The sequence below is a fragment of the Oncorhynchus mykiss genome, chromosome 7 (genome assembly GCF_057628025.1).
Source record: "Oncorhynchus mykiss isolate SJ-2025 chromosome 7, ASM5762802v1, whole genome shotgun sequence".
In the NCBI taxonomy this organism is placed as follows: Eukaryota; Metazoa; Chordata; class Actinopteri; order Salmoniformes; family Salmonidae; genus Oncorhynchus; species Oncorhynchus mykiss.
Window position 1 is genome coordinate 59810467 of NC_143028.1, and position 13514 is coordinate 59823980.

The window sequence follows — 13514 nt, forward strand, 5'->3', positions numbered from 1 at the left end:
GATGGGATTTTTTTTTTTTGGTTGTGCAGGGTTGTGCTTAGACAGTAAATGTATTGTTGTGTATGAGAGTGATTGAGATGCCATTTCTCCTCAATCTCCCACTCCAGGAACAGGTTTGAAATGTCCAAATTCACAGGAGATATTTATATAAGCTGTACAGAGCTCTGTAGCATCAAACAGTGTCTGAGTATGTTTCAGGTGTAGAGACACACAAGTGCAGAAAACTAGATTGTTACACCAGATAATGTGATTTACCCAAAGACTTTTGTCTATTTCAATTCCTCTCTCATTGCTGCATGTCATGATGACAGAGACCTGTCTCGATCAATTAATGAGAAGACTTGAAATAGACACTATGGCGGCGCACATATTGTTGGATTGCTTTATAGACCAAAAAAATATATGTATTTTAATAACGGAGCATTTTCTAAATTCAAACTGATCCCGTGCAACTGGACACAGACATTTAATGAGACTCCTGTTTCCCAGACGAAGACGGCATTGCTAAGGTTGGTTGAACATTTTCTGTGCTACACTAAACAGTACCTATCCTGTAACTCCCAGTAATGGATACCAAAAATCTTTGGTTAAATCACATTATTTGGTATAACAATCTGTAGCTAAGAGAATTGGTGATCAGCAGATGATACTAGAGGTGTTCATGATGAAATTACCATTCCAAAGAAACATACAGTAAGTTCAGGGAATTCTTGTAAAGCTGTGGGAGGAGTGTTGTCATGATCAAACTGCCATTCAGCTCCTCATGAGTCATCTGCTTGAAATCTTGCATAATGTCTAATCCCTCGAGAGGGATATAATTCATGGGATACAGCTCTGCTACAATGGCACACGCAGGTCAAAGGAATTCTGTTTCTGTATCCACTCCAGAAAGAAGCCCAGGCACTACACAGTATTGTCTGTAAGACAAAAAACTAAAATAATGATACACTGTTGTACAGTTTGAACAACTGTTGAACCGTGCCAGCATAACATAAAGATTAGGGTTGACTAGTTGAACATGCATACATGTGCACAGGAACAGAGATTACATTTACAACAATATCTGGCCTAAAAGAAAGAAATATGTCATAATTCCCAACCTTTGCACAGAGACTAGGTAGTTAGGTAGACAGTATCTACCTACAGTCATGTCTATCAGGCATGCTTAGGCAAATATGTTTTATAGTAAAACCAGGTTCAGTTTTAGAGATTTACAACAGTAAATTGTTGTATTATTGTTTCTCCTCACTGTTTGGTAGTAAACTTAGCTAGCTAGCTTGCTGGATATGCAATACTTGTTATTTACATCTGTTTGGAATCCTATCTTGCGTCTTGCCTATAATTTTGTGAGATTGAAATACATCCAAGTTAGGATGACCAGACATCCCCATTTTCCGGGGACAGTCCCCGTTTTTGGTGGCCTGCCTCCGGCTGGAACTGTCCCCCGGGAAATGTCCCCTTTTTTAACTGTGCGTTAAAAACAGACCGCAAATTGAAATAATATTTTACGTGGCAAGAAAGACCGGGCTGCAGAGCCTAACAGTTGACGTCTCAATCGCGTTGTGCTTGTTTTGGCCAAAAACTAAAAACATTTGTGATAAGAAACTAGCTCCCTGGTATACAGAAAATACCCAAGCTCTGAAGCAAGCTTCCAGAAAATTGGAACGGAAATGACACCACATCAAACTGGAAGTCTTCCGACTAGCTTGGAAGGAAAGTATCGAAGAGCCCTCACTGCTGCTCGATCATCCTATTTTTCCAACTTAATTGAGGAAAATAAGAACAATCCGAAATGTACAGTGCCTTGCGAAAGTATTCGGCCCCCTTGAACTTTGCGAACTTTTGCCACATTTCAGGCTTCAAACATAAAGATATAAAACTGTATTTTTTTGTGAAGAATCAACAACAAGTGGGACACAATCATGAAGTGGAACGACATTTATTGGATATTTCAAACTTTTTTAACAAATCAAAAACTGAAAAATTGGGCGTGCAAAATTATTCAGCCCCCTTAAGTTAATACTTTGTAGCGCCGCCTTTTGCTGCGATTACAGCTGTAAGTCGCTTGGGGTATGTCTCTATCAGTTTTGCACATCGAGAGACTGACATTTTTTCCCATTCCTCCTTGCAAAACAGCTCGAGCTCAGTGAGGTTGGATGGAGAGCATTTGTGAACAGCAGTTTTCAGTTCTTTCCACAGATTCTCGATTGGATTCAGGTCTGGACTTTGAATTGGCCATTCTAACACCTGGATATGTTTATTTTTGAACCATTCCATTGTAGATTTTGCTTTATGTTTTGGATCATTGTCTTGTTGGAAGACAAATCTCCGTCCCAGTCTCAGGTCTTTTGCAGACTCCATCAGGTTTTCTTCCAGAATGGTCCTGTATTTGGCTCCATCCATCTTCCCATCAATTTTAACCATCTTCCCTGTCCCTGCTGAAGAAAAGCAGGCCCAAACCATGATGCTGCCACCACCATGTTTGACAGTGGGGATGGTGTGTTCAGCTGTGTTGCTTTTACGCCAAACATAACGTTTTGCATTGTTGCCAAAATGTTCAATTTTGGTTTAATCTGCCCAGAGCACCTTCTTCCACATGTTTGGTGTGTCTCCCAGGTGGCTTGTGGCAAACTGTAAACAACACTTTTTATGGATATCTTTAAGAAATGGCTTTCTTCTTGCCACTCTTCCATAAAGGCCAGATTTGTGCAATATACGACTGATTGTTGTCCTATGGACAGAGTCTCCCACCTCAGCTATAGATCTCTGCAGTTCATCCAGAGTGGTCATGGGCCTCTTGGCTGCATCTCTGATCAGTCTTCTCCTTGTATGAGCTGAAAGTTTAGAGGGACGGCCAGGTCTTGGTAGATTTGCAGTGGTCTGATACTCCTTCCATTTCAATATTATCGCTTGCACAGTGCTCCTTGGGATGTTTAAAGCTTGGGAAATCTTTTTGTATCCAAATCCGGCTTTAAACTTCTTCACAACAGTATCTCGGACCTGCCTGGTGTGTTCCTTGTTCTTCATGATGCTCTCTGCGCTTTTGACGCACCTCTGAGACTATCACAGTGCAGGTGCATTTATACGGAGACTTGATTACACACAGGTGGATTGTATTTATCATCATTAGTCATTTAGGTCAACATTGGATCATTCAGAGATCCTCACTGAACTTCTGTAGAGAGTTTGCTGCACTGAAAGTAAAGGGGCTGAATAATTTTGCACGCCCAATTTTTCAGTTTTTGATTTGTTAAAAAAGTTCCACTTCATGATTGTGTCCCACTTGTTGTTGATTCTTCACAAAAAAATACAGTTTTATATCTTTATGTTTGAAGCCTGAAATGTGGCAAAAGTTCGCAAAGTTCAAGGGGGCCGAATACTTTCGCAAGGCACTGTACATTTCGGATTGTTCTTATTTTCCTCAATTAAGTTGGAAAAATAGGATGATCGAGCAGCAGTGAGGGCTCTTCGATACTTTCCTTCCAAGCTAGTCGGAAGACTTCCAGTTTGATGTGGTGTCATTTCCGTTCCAATTTTCTGGAAGCTTGCTTCAGAGCTTGGGTATTTTCTGTATACCAGGGAGCTAGTTTCTTATCACAAATGTTTTTAGTTTTTGGCCAAAACAAGCACAACGCGATTGAGACGTCAACTGTTAGGCTCTGCAGCCCGGTCTTTCTTGCCACGTAAAATATTATTTCAATTTGCGGTCTGTTTTTAACGCACAGTTAAAAAAGGGGACATTTCCCGGGGGACAGTTCCAGCCGGAGGCAGGCCACCAAAAACGGGGACTGTCCCCGGAAAATGGGGATGTCTGGTCATCCTAACTTGGATGTATTTCAATCTCACAAAATTATAGGCAAGACGCAAGATAGGATTCCAAACAGATGTAAATAACAAGTATTGCATATCCAGCAAGCTAGCTAGCTAAGTTTACTACCAAACAGTGAGGAGAAACAATAATACAACAATTTACTGTTGTAAATCTCTAAAACTGAACCTGGTTTTACTATAAAACATATTTGCCTAAGCATGCCTGATAGACATGACTGTAGGTAGATACTGTCTACCTAACTACCTAGTCTCTGTGCAAAGGTTGGGAATTATGACATATTTCTTTCTTTTAGGCCAGATATTGTTGTAAATGAAGCCTGAAATGTGGCAAAAGGTCGCAAAGTTCAAGGGGGCCGAATACTTTTGCAAGGCACTGTATTTTTGATAAATAGCAAAGCTAACTAAAAAGCAGCATTCCCCAAGAGAGGATGGCTTTCACTTCAGTAGTAAAACATTCATGAACTTCTTTGAGGAAAAGATCATGATCATTAGAAAGCAAATTACAGACTCCTCTTTAAATCGGCGTATTCCTCCAAAGCTCAGTTGTCCTGAGTCTGCACAACTCTGCCAGGACCTAGGATCAAGGGAGACACTTAAGTGTTTTAGTACTATATCTCTTGACACAATGATCAAAATAATCATGGCCTCTAAACCTTCAAGCTGCATACTGGACCATATTCCAACTAAACTACTGAAAGAGCTGCTCCCTGTGCTTGGTCCTCCTATGTTGAACATAATAAACGGCTCTCTATCCACCGGATGTGAACCAAACTCACTAAAAGTGGCAGTAATAAAGCCTCTCTTGAAAAAGCCAAACCTTGACCCAGAAAATATAAAAAACTATCGGCCTATGTCGAATCTACCATTCCTCTCTAAAATGTTTGAAAAAGCTGTTGCACAGCAACTCACTGCCTTCCTGAATACAAACAATGTATACGAAATGCTTCAGTCTGGTTTTAGACCCCATCATAGCACTGAGACTGCACTTGTGAAGGTGGTAAATTACCTTTTAATGGCGTCAGACCGAGGCTCTGCATCTGTCCTCGTGCTCCTAGACCTTAGTGCTGCTTTTGATACCATCGATTACCACATTCTTTTGGAGAGATTTGAAACCCAAATTGTTCTACACAGACAAGTTATTGCCTGGTTTAGATCTTATCTGTCGGAAAGATATCAATTTGTCTCTGTGAATGGTTTGTCCTCTGACAAATCAACTGTAAATTTCGGTGTTCCTCAAGGTTCCGTTTTAAGACCACTATTGTGTATACTATATATTTTTACCTCTTGGGGATGTCATTCGAAACTTTCACTGCTATGCGGATGACACACAGCTGTACATTTCAATGAAACATGGTGAAGCCCCAAAATTGTCCTCGCTAGAAGCCTGTGTTTCAGACATAAGGAAGTGGATGGCTGCAAACTTTCTACTTTTAAACTCGGACAAAACAGAGATGCTTGTTCTAGGTCCCAAGAAACAAAGAGATCTTCTGTTGAATCTGACAATTAATCTTGATGGTTGTACAGTCGTCTCAAATAAAACTGCAAAGGACCTCGGCGTTACTGTGGAACCTGATCTCTCTTTTGATGAACATATCAAGGACAGCTGTTTTCCGTCTACGTAACATTGCAAAAATCAGAAACTTTCAGTCCAAAATTGACGCAGAAAAATTAATCCATGCTTTTGTTACTTCTAGGTTAGTCTACTGAACTGCTCTACTTTGCGGCTACGCCGATAAAGCACTAAATAAACGTCAGTTAGTGCTAAATACGGCTGCTAGAATCCTGACTAGAACCCCAAAAATGTGTCATATTACTCCAGTGCTTGCCTCCCTAAACTGGCTTCCTGTTAAGGCAAGGGCTGATTTCAAGGTTTTACTGCTAACATACAAAGTATTACATGGGCTTGCTCCTACCTATCTTTCCGATTTGGTCCTGCCGTACATACCTACACGTACGGTCACAAGACGCAGGCCTCCTAATTGTCCCTAGAATTTCTAAGCAAACAGCTGGAGGCAGGGCTTTCTCCTATAGAGCTCCATTTTTATGGAATGGTCTGCCTACCCATTTGAGAGACGCAGACTCGGTCTCAACCTTTAAGTCTTTACTGAAGACTCATCTCTTCAGTAGGTCATATGATCGAGTGTAGTCTGGCCCAGGAGTGTGAAGGTGAACGGAAAGGCTCTGGAGCAACGAACCGCCCTTGCTGTCTCTGCCTGGCCGGTTCCCCTCTCTCCACTGGGATTCTCTGCTTCTAACCCTATTACAGGGGCTGAGTCACTGGCTTACTGGTACTCTTCCATGCCATCCCTAGGAGGGGTGCGTCACTTTAGTGGGTTGAGTCGCTGACGTGGTCTTCCTGTCTGGGTTGGCACCCCCCCTTGGGTTGTTACGTGGCGGAGATCTTTGTGGGCTATACTCGGCCTTGTCTCAGGATAGTAAGTTGGTGGTTGAAGATATCTCTCTAGTGGTGTGGGGGCTGTGCTTTGACCAAGTGGGTGGGGTTATATCCTGCCTGTTTGGCCCTGTCCGGGGGTATCATCGGATGGTGCCACAGTGTCTCCTGACCCCTCCAGTATTTATGCTGCAGTAGTTTATGTGTCGGGGGGCTAGGGTCAGTCTGTTATCTTTTTTATTTATTTATTTTACCTTTATTTAACCAGGTAGGCAAGTTGAGAACAAGTTCTCATTTACAATTGCGACCTGGCCAAGATAAAGCAAAGCAGTTCGACAGATACAACGACACAGAGTTACACATGGAGTAAAACAAACATACAGTCAATAATACAGTATAAACAAGTCTATATACAATGTGAGCAAATGAGGAGGGAGGTAAAGGCAAAAAAGACCATGGTGGCAAGGTAAATACAATATAGCAAGTAAAACACTGGAATGGTAGTTTTGCAATGGAAGAATGTGCAAAGTAGAAATAAAAATAATGGGGTGCAAAGGAGCAAAATAAATAAATAAATTAAATACAGTTGGGAAAGAGGTAGTTGTTTGGGCTAAATTATAGGTGGGCTATGTACAGGTGCAGTAATCTGTGAGCTGCTCTGACAGTTGGTGCTTAAAGCTAGTGAGGGAGATAAGTGTTTCCAGTTTCAGAGATTTTTGTAGCTCGTTCCAGTCATTGGCAGCAGAGAACTGGAAAGAGGCCAAAGAAAGAATTGGTTTTGGGGGTGACTAGAGAGATATACCTGCTAGAGCGTGTGCTACAGGTGGGAGATGCTATGGTGACCAGCGAGCTGAGATAAGGGGGGACTTTACCTAGCAGGGTCTTGTAGATGACATGGAGCCAGTGGGTTTGGCGACGAGTATGAAGCGAGGGCCAGCCAACGAGAGCGTACAGGTCGCAATGGTGGGTAGTATATGGGGCTTTGGTGACAAAACGTATTGCACTGTGATAGACTGCATCCAATTTGTTGAGTAGGGTATTGGAGGCTATTTTGTAAATGACATCGCCAAAGTCGAGGATTGGTAGGATGGTCAGTTTTACAAGGGTATGTTTGGCAGCATGAGTGAAGGATGCTTTGTTGCGAAATAGGAAGCCAATTCTAGATTTAACTTTGGATTGGAGATGTTTGATATGGGTCTGGAAGGAGAGTTTACAGTCTAACCAGACACCTAAGTATTTGTAGTTGTCCACGTATTCTAAGTCAGAGCCGTCCAGAGTAGTGATGTTGGACAGGCGGGTAGGTGCAGGTAGCGATCGGTTGAAGAGCATGCATTTAGTTTTACTTGTATTTAAGAGCAATTGGAGGCCACGGAAGGAGAGTTGTATGGCATTGAAGCTTGCCTGGAGGGTTGTTAACACAGTGTCCAAAGAAGGGCCGGAAGTATACAGAATGGTGTCGTCTGCGTAGAGGTGGATCAGAGACTCACCAGCAGCAAGAGCGACCTCATTGATGTATACAGAGAAGAGAGTCGGTCCAAGAATTGAACCCTGTGGCACCCCCATAGAGACTGCCAGAGGTCCGGACAACAGACCCTCCGATTTGACACACTGAACTCTATCAGAGAAGTAGTTGGTGAACCAGGCGAGGCAATCATTTGAGAAACCAAGGCTGTTGAGTCTGCCGATGAGGATGTGGTGATTGACAGAGTCGAAAGCCTTGGCCAGATCAATGAATACGGCTGCACAGTAATGTTTCTTATCGATGGCGGTTAAGATATCGTTTAGGACCTTGAGCGTGGCTGAGGTGCACCCATGACCAGCTCTGAAACCAGATTGCATAGCAGAGAAGGTATGGTGAGATTCGAAATGGTCGGTAATCTGTTTGTTGACTAGGCTTTTGAAGACCTTAGAAAGGCATGGTAGGACAGATATAGGTCTGTAGCAGTTTGGGTCAAGAGTGTCCCCCCCTTTGAAGAGGGGGATGACCGCAGCTGCTTTCCAATCTTTGGGAATCTCAGGGGTGGCAACAATTTCGGCAGATAATTTTAGAAAGAAAGGGTCCAGATTGTCTAGCCCGGCTGATTTGTAGGGGTCCAGATTTTGCAGCTCTTTCAGAACATCAGCTGAATGGATTTGGGAGAAGGAGAAATGGGGAAGGCTTGGGCGAGTTGCTGTTGGGGGTGCAGTGCTGTTGACAGGGGTAGGAGTAGCCAGGTGGAAAGCATGGCCATCAGTAGAAAAATGCTTATTGAAATGTTCAATTATGGTGGATTTATCAGTGGTGACAGTGTTTCCTATCTTCAGTGCAGTGGGCAGCTGGGAGGAGGTGTTCTTATTCTCCATGGACTTTACAGTGTCCCAGAACTTTTTTGAGTTAGTGTTGCAAGAAGCAAATTTCTGCTTGAAAAAGCTAGCCTTGGCTTTTCTAACTGCCTGTGTATAATGGTTTCTAGCTTCCCTGAACAGCTGCATATCACGGGGGCTGTTCGATGCTAATGCAGAACGCCATAGGATGTTTTTGTGTTGGTTAAGGGCAGTCAGGTCTGGGGAGAACCAAGGGCTATATCTGTTCCTGGTTCTAAATTTCTTGAATGGGGCATGTTTATTTAAGATGGTTAGGAAGGCATTTAAAAAAAATATCCAGGCATCCTCTACTGACGGGATGAGGTCAATATCCTTCCAGGATACCCCGGCCAGGTCGATTAGAAAGGCCTGCTCGCTGAAGTGTTTCAGGGAGCGTTTTACAGTGATGAGAGGAGGTCGTTTGACCGCTGACCCATTACGGATGCAGGCAATGAGGCAGTGATCGCTGAGATCTTGGTTGAAGACAGCAGAGGTGTATTTAGAGGGGAAGTTGGTTAGGATGATATCTATGAGGGTGCCCGTGTTTAAGGCTTTGGGGAGGTACCTGGTAGGTTCATTGATAATTTGTGTGAGATTGAGGGCATCAAGTTTAGATTGTAGGATGGCTGGGGTGTTAAGCATGTTCCAGTTTAGGTCGCCTAGCAGCACGAGCTCTGAAGATAGATGGGGGGCAATCAGTTCACATATGGTGTCCAGAGCACAGCTGGGGGCAGAGGGTGGTCTATAGCAGGCGGCAACGGTGAGAGACTTGTTTTTAGAGAGGTGGATTTTTAAAAGTAGAAGTTCAAATTGTTTGGGTACAGACCTGGATAGTAGGACAGAACTCTGCAGGCTATCTTTGCAGTAGATTGCAACACCGCCCCCTTTGGCAGTTCTATCTTGTCTGAAAATGTTGTAGTTTGGAATTAAAATGTCTGAATTTTTGGTGGTCTTCCTAAGCCAGGATTCAGACACAGCTAGAACATCCGGGTTGGCAGAGTGTGCTAGAGCAGTGAATAGAACAAACTTAGGGAGGAGGCTTCTGATGTTAACATGCATGAAACCAAGGCTATTACGGTTACAGAAGTCGTCAAAAGAGAGCGCCTGGGGAATAGGAGTGGAGCTAGGCACTGCAGGGCCTGGATTCACCTCTACATCGCCAGAGGAACATAGGAGGAGTAGAATAAGGGTGTGGCTAAAAGCAATAAGAATTGGTCGTCTAGAACGTCTGGAACAGAGAGTAAAAGTAGGTTTCTGGGGGCGATAAAATAGCATCAAGGTATAATGTACAGACAAAGGTAAGGTAGGATGTGAATACAGTGGAGGTAAACCTAGGTATTGAGTGATGAAGAGAGAGATATTGTCTCTAGAAACATCATTGAAACCAGGAGATATCATTGCATGTGTGGGTGGTGGAACTAATAGGTTGGATAAGGTATAGTGAGCAGGACTAGAGGCTCTACAGTGAAATAAGCCAATAAACACTAACCAGAACAGCAATGGACAAGACATGTTGACATTAAGGAGAGGCATGCTTAGTCGAGTGATCAAAAGGGTCCAGTGAGTGGAGAGGTTGGTTGAGGGTCACAGCGATTTAGACAGCTAGCCAGGCCATCGGTAGCAAGCTAGCATAGGATGGAGGTATGTTGTTAGCCACCTCTTGCGTTCGGTCAGTAGATTAGTGGGGTTCCGTGTGGTAGAGGGGATTAATCCAAATCACACAAAAACAACAAAGATAAGAACAATAGATAAAGTTATAGAGGCCCGAGAAGAAAACATAATAATAATAAAAATAAATAAATTGTCCGATTTGTCTATTCAGATAGCAGCCGGTAAGACAGCTAACGTTTAGCGGGCCGCAGATGGGCGTTCAGGTAACGTCGCGACGGAGGAGCCAGCCGGATCTCCTTCAGGTAGATAACGTCGGCAGTCCAGTTGTGAAGGCCCGGTGGGGCTCCGCGTAGGCAGTAAAACGGGTCCGGATAGGTGACTGCAGCCCAGGAGTGAATGATGGAACTCAGGAGTGATTGACGGAGCTGGCTAGCACCGGAACAATCAATGTTTGCTCCGGAATCGACGAAAGCCGACTGTCACACGGATAGCAGCTAGCTAGCTGTGAGATCCGGGTATGAATGTCCAGAGAGCAGTTGAAATCCAGGGACATGGAGAGAAAAATTGGTCCGGTATGTTCCGTTCCGAGCCGCGCTGCCCCGTACAAAACTGGCGATAGATTTTCGATAGATTTTCGAGCTAAAGGATAGCTGATGACCACAAACCGTGGTTAGCTGAATACTAACGATTTGCCAGTAAAGAAGCTAACTAGCTTCTGATTAGCTTCTGGATTAGCTTCTGGGCTAGCTCCTGGCTAGCTTCTGGCTAGTTTCTGGCAAGCTTCTTGGAGTTTCTGGCTAGCTTCTTGGAGGATTACAGATCTGAGGTAAATAATACTTTTTTATAAATATAAATTGGTGAGGCTGGTTGCAGGAGAGTGTTTTGAAGATGAGTTGATGGAAAATAAAAATAAAATGTATGTGAAAAAAGTTGTAAATATATATATATATATACAGGACACGACAAGACGAGGACAAAAGACGTCTGAACTGCTATGCGATCTTGGAGTGTGTGTTATATCTGGTGCATTTCTCCTGTCTTCTGTGAATTTAAGTATGCTCTCTCTAATTCTCTCTTTCTTTCTTTCTCTCTCTTGGAGGACCTGAGCCCTAGGACCATGTCTCAGGACTACCTGGCATGATGACTCCTTGCTGTCCCCAGTCCACCTGGCCTTGCTGCTGCTCCAGTTTCAACTTTTCTGCCTGTGGCTATGGAACCCTGACCTGTTCACCGGATGTGCTACCTGTCCCGGACCTGCTGTTTTCAACTCTCTAGAGACAGCAGGAGTGGTAGAGATACTCTAAATGATTGGCTATGGAAAGCCAACTGACATTTACTCCTGAGGTGCTGACTTGTTGCACCCTCTGATTATTATTATTTGACCATGCTGGTCATGTTCTGTTATAATCTCCACCAGGCACAGCTAGAAGAGGTCTGGCCACCCCTCATAGCCTGGTTCCTCTCTAGGTTTCTTTCTAGGTTTTGGGCTTTCTAGGGAGTTTTTCTTTGCTTCTACACCTGCATTGCTTGCTGTTTGGGGTTTTAGGCTGGGTTTCTGTACAGAACTTTGATATTTCAGCTGATGTAAGAAGGGCTATATAAATACATTTGATTTGAGGCCAGGGCAATAAATGGCAATGTGGCCAGGGCAATAAATGGCAATGTCTGTACTGTGAGATGCCTAAGACAGTGCTACAGGGATACAGGACGGACAGCTGATCATCCTTGCAGTGGCAGACCACGTGTGACAACACCTGCACAGGATTGGTACATCCGAACATCACACCTGCGGGACAGGTACAGGATGTCATCAACAACTGCCTGAGTTACACCAGGAACGCACAATCTCTACATCAGTGCTCAGACTGTCCGCAATAGGCTGGGAGAGGCTGGACTGAGGGCTTGTAGGCCTGTTGTAAGGCAGGTCCTCACCAGACATCATCGGCAACAACGTTGCCTATGGGCACAAACCGACCTTCGCTGGACCAGACAGGACTGGCAAAAAGTTATCTTCACTGACGAGTTGCGGTTTTGTCTCACCAGGGGTGATTGTCGGATTCGCGTTTATCGTCGAAGGAATGAGCATTACATCGAGGCCTTTACTCTGGAGCAGGATCGATTTGGAGGTGGAGGGTCCATCATGGTCTGGGGCGGTGTGTCACAACATCATTGGACTGAGCTTGTTGTCGTTGCCGGCAGTCTCAACGCTGTGCGTTACAGGGAAGACATCCTCCTCCCTCATGTGGTACCCTTCCTGCAGGCTCATCCTGACATGACCCTCCAGTATGACAATGCGACCAGCCATACCGCTCATTCTGTGCATTCACTACCGTACTTAATGCAGCTAGTGGCCACACATTATTTCATTTCTGTTAGTCACATATCTGTGGAACTTGTTCAGTTTATGTCTCAATTGTTGAATCTTTATATGTTCATACAAATATTTACACGTGTTAAGTTTGCTGAAAATAAATGCAGTTGACAGTGAGAGGACCTTTCTTTTTTTGCTGAGCACAGCACAACTGACACAGAAGCTTTACGAGACAAAGTTTATATGTGCTAGGACAAAATGTGACGCCAGAGTAACGTGTTAGCACCATGGGCAACTACATTGGTAACACAGGACCTAGACCAGGTTGAATTTGTGTTCCTGTCCATTGATGCATCCAATCATGGACATGTAAAGCTGCTGACAAGAGTAGTCAGATATTGTGAGATATACAGTGCCTTGCGAAAGTATTCGGCCCCCTTGAACTTTGCGACCTTTTGCCACATTTCAGGCTTCAAACATAAAGATATAAAACTGTATTTTTTTGTGAAGAATCAACAACAAGTGGGACACAATCATGAAGTGGAACGACATTTATTGGATATTTCAAACTTTTTTAACAAATCAAAAACTGAAAAATTGGGCGTGCAAAATTATTCAGCCCCTTTACTTTCAGTGCAGCAAACTCTCTCCAGAAGTTCAGTGAGGATCTCTGAATGATCCAATGTTGACCTAAATGACTAATGATGATAAATACAATCCACCTGTGTGTAATCAAGTCTCTGTATAAATGCACCTGCACTGTGATAGTCTCAGAGGTCCGTTAAAAGCTCAGAGAGCATCATGAAGAACAAGGAACACACCAGGCAGGTCCGAGATACTGTTGTGAAGAAGTTTAAAGCCGGATTTGGATACAAAAAGATTTCCCAAGCTTTAAACATCCCAAGGAGCACTGTGCAAGCATAATATTGAAATGGAAGGAGTATCAGACCACTGCAAATCTACCAAGACCTGGCCGTCCCTCTAACCTGCACCGCCCTCAACCGTAAGGCTCTCCAGAGGGTAGTG

At 43.7% G+C, this 13514-nt stretch overlaps 1 long non-coding RNA gene across 1 annotated transcript in view; it reads left to right on the forward strand.

Annotated features, from left to right (window-relative positions):
- LOC149982622 (uncharacterized) overlaps positions 1-12665 on the forward strand; it is a 20687-nt gene extending 8022 nt beyond the window's left edge. The window contains exon 2 of the long non-coding RNA XR_016497366.1: positions 11277-12665. This is a non-coding gene — a long non-coding RNA (uncharacterized LOC149982622). The remainder of the gene's footprint in view (positions 1-11276) is intronic.
- Positions 12666-13514: the final 849 nt, after the last annotated feature.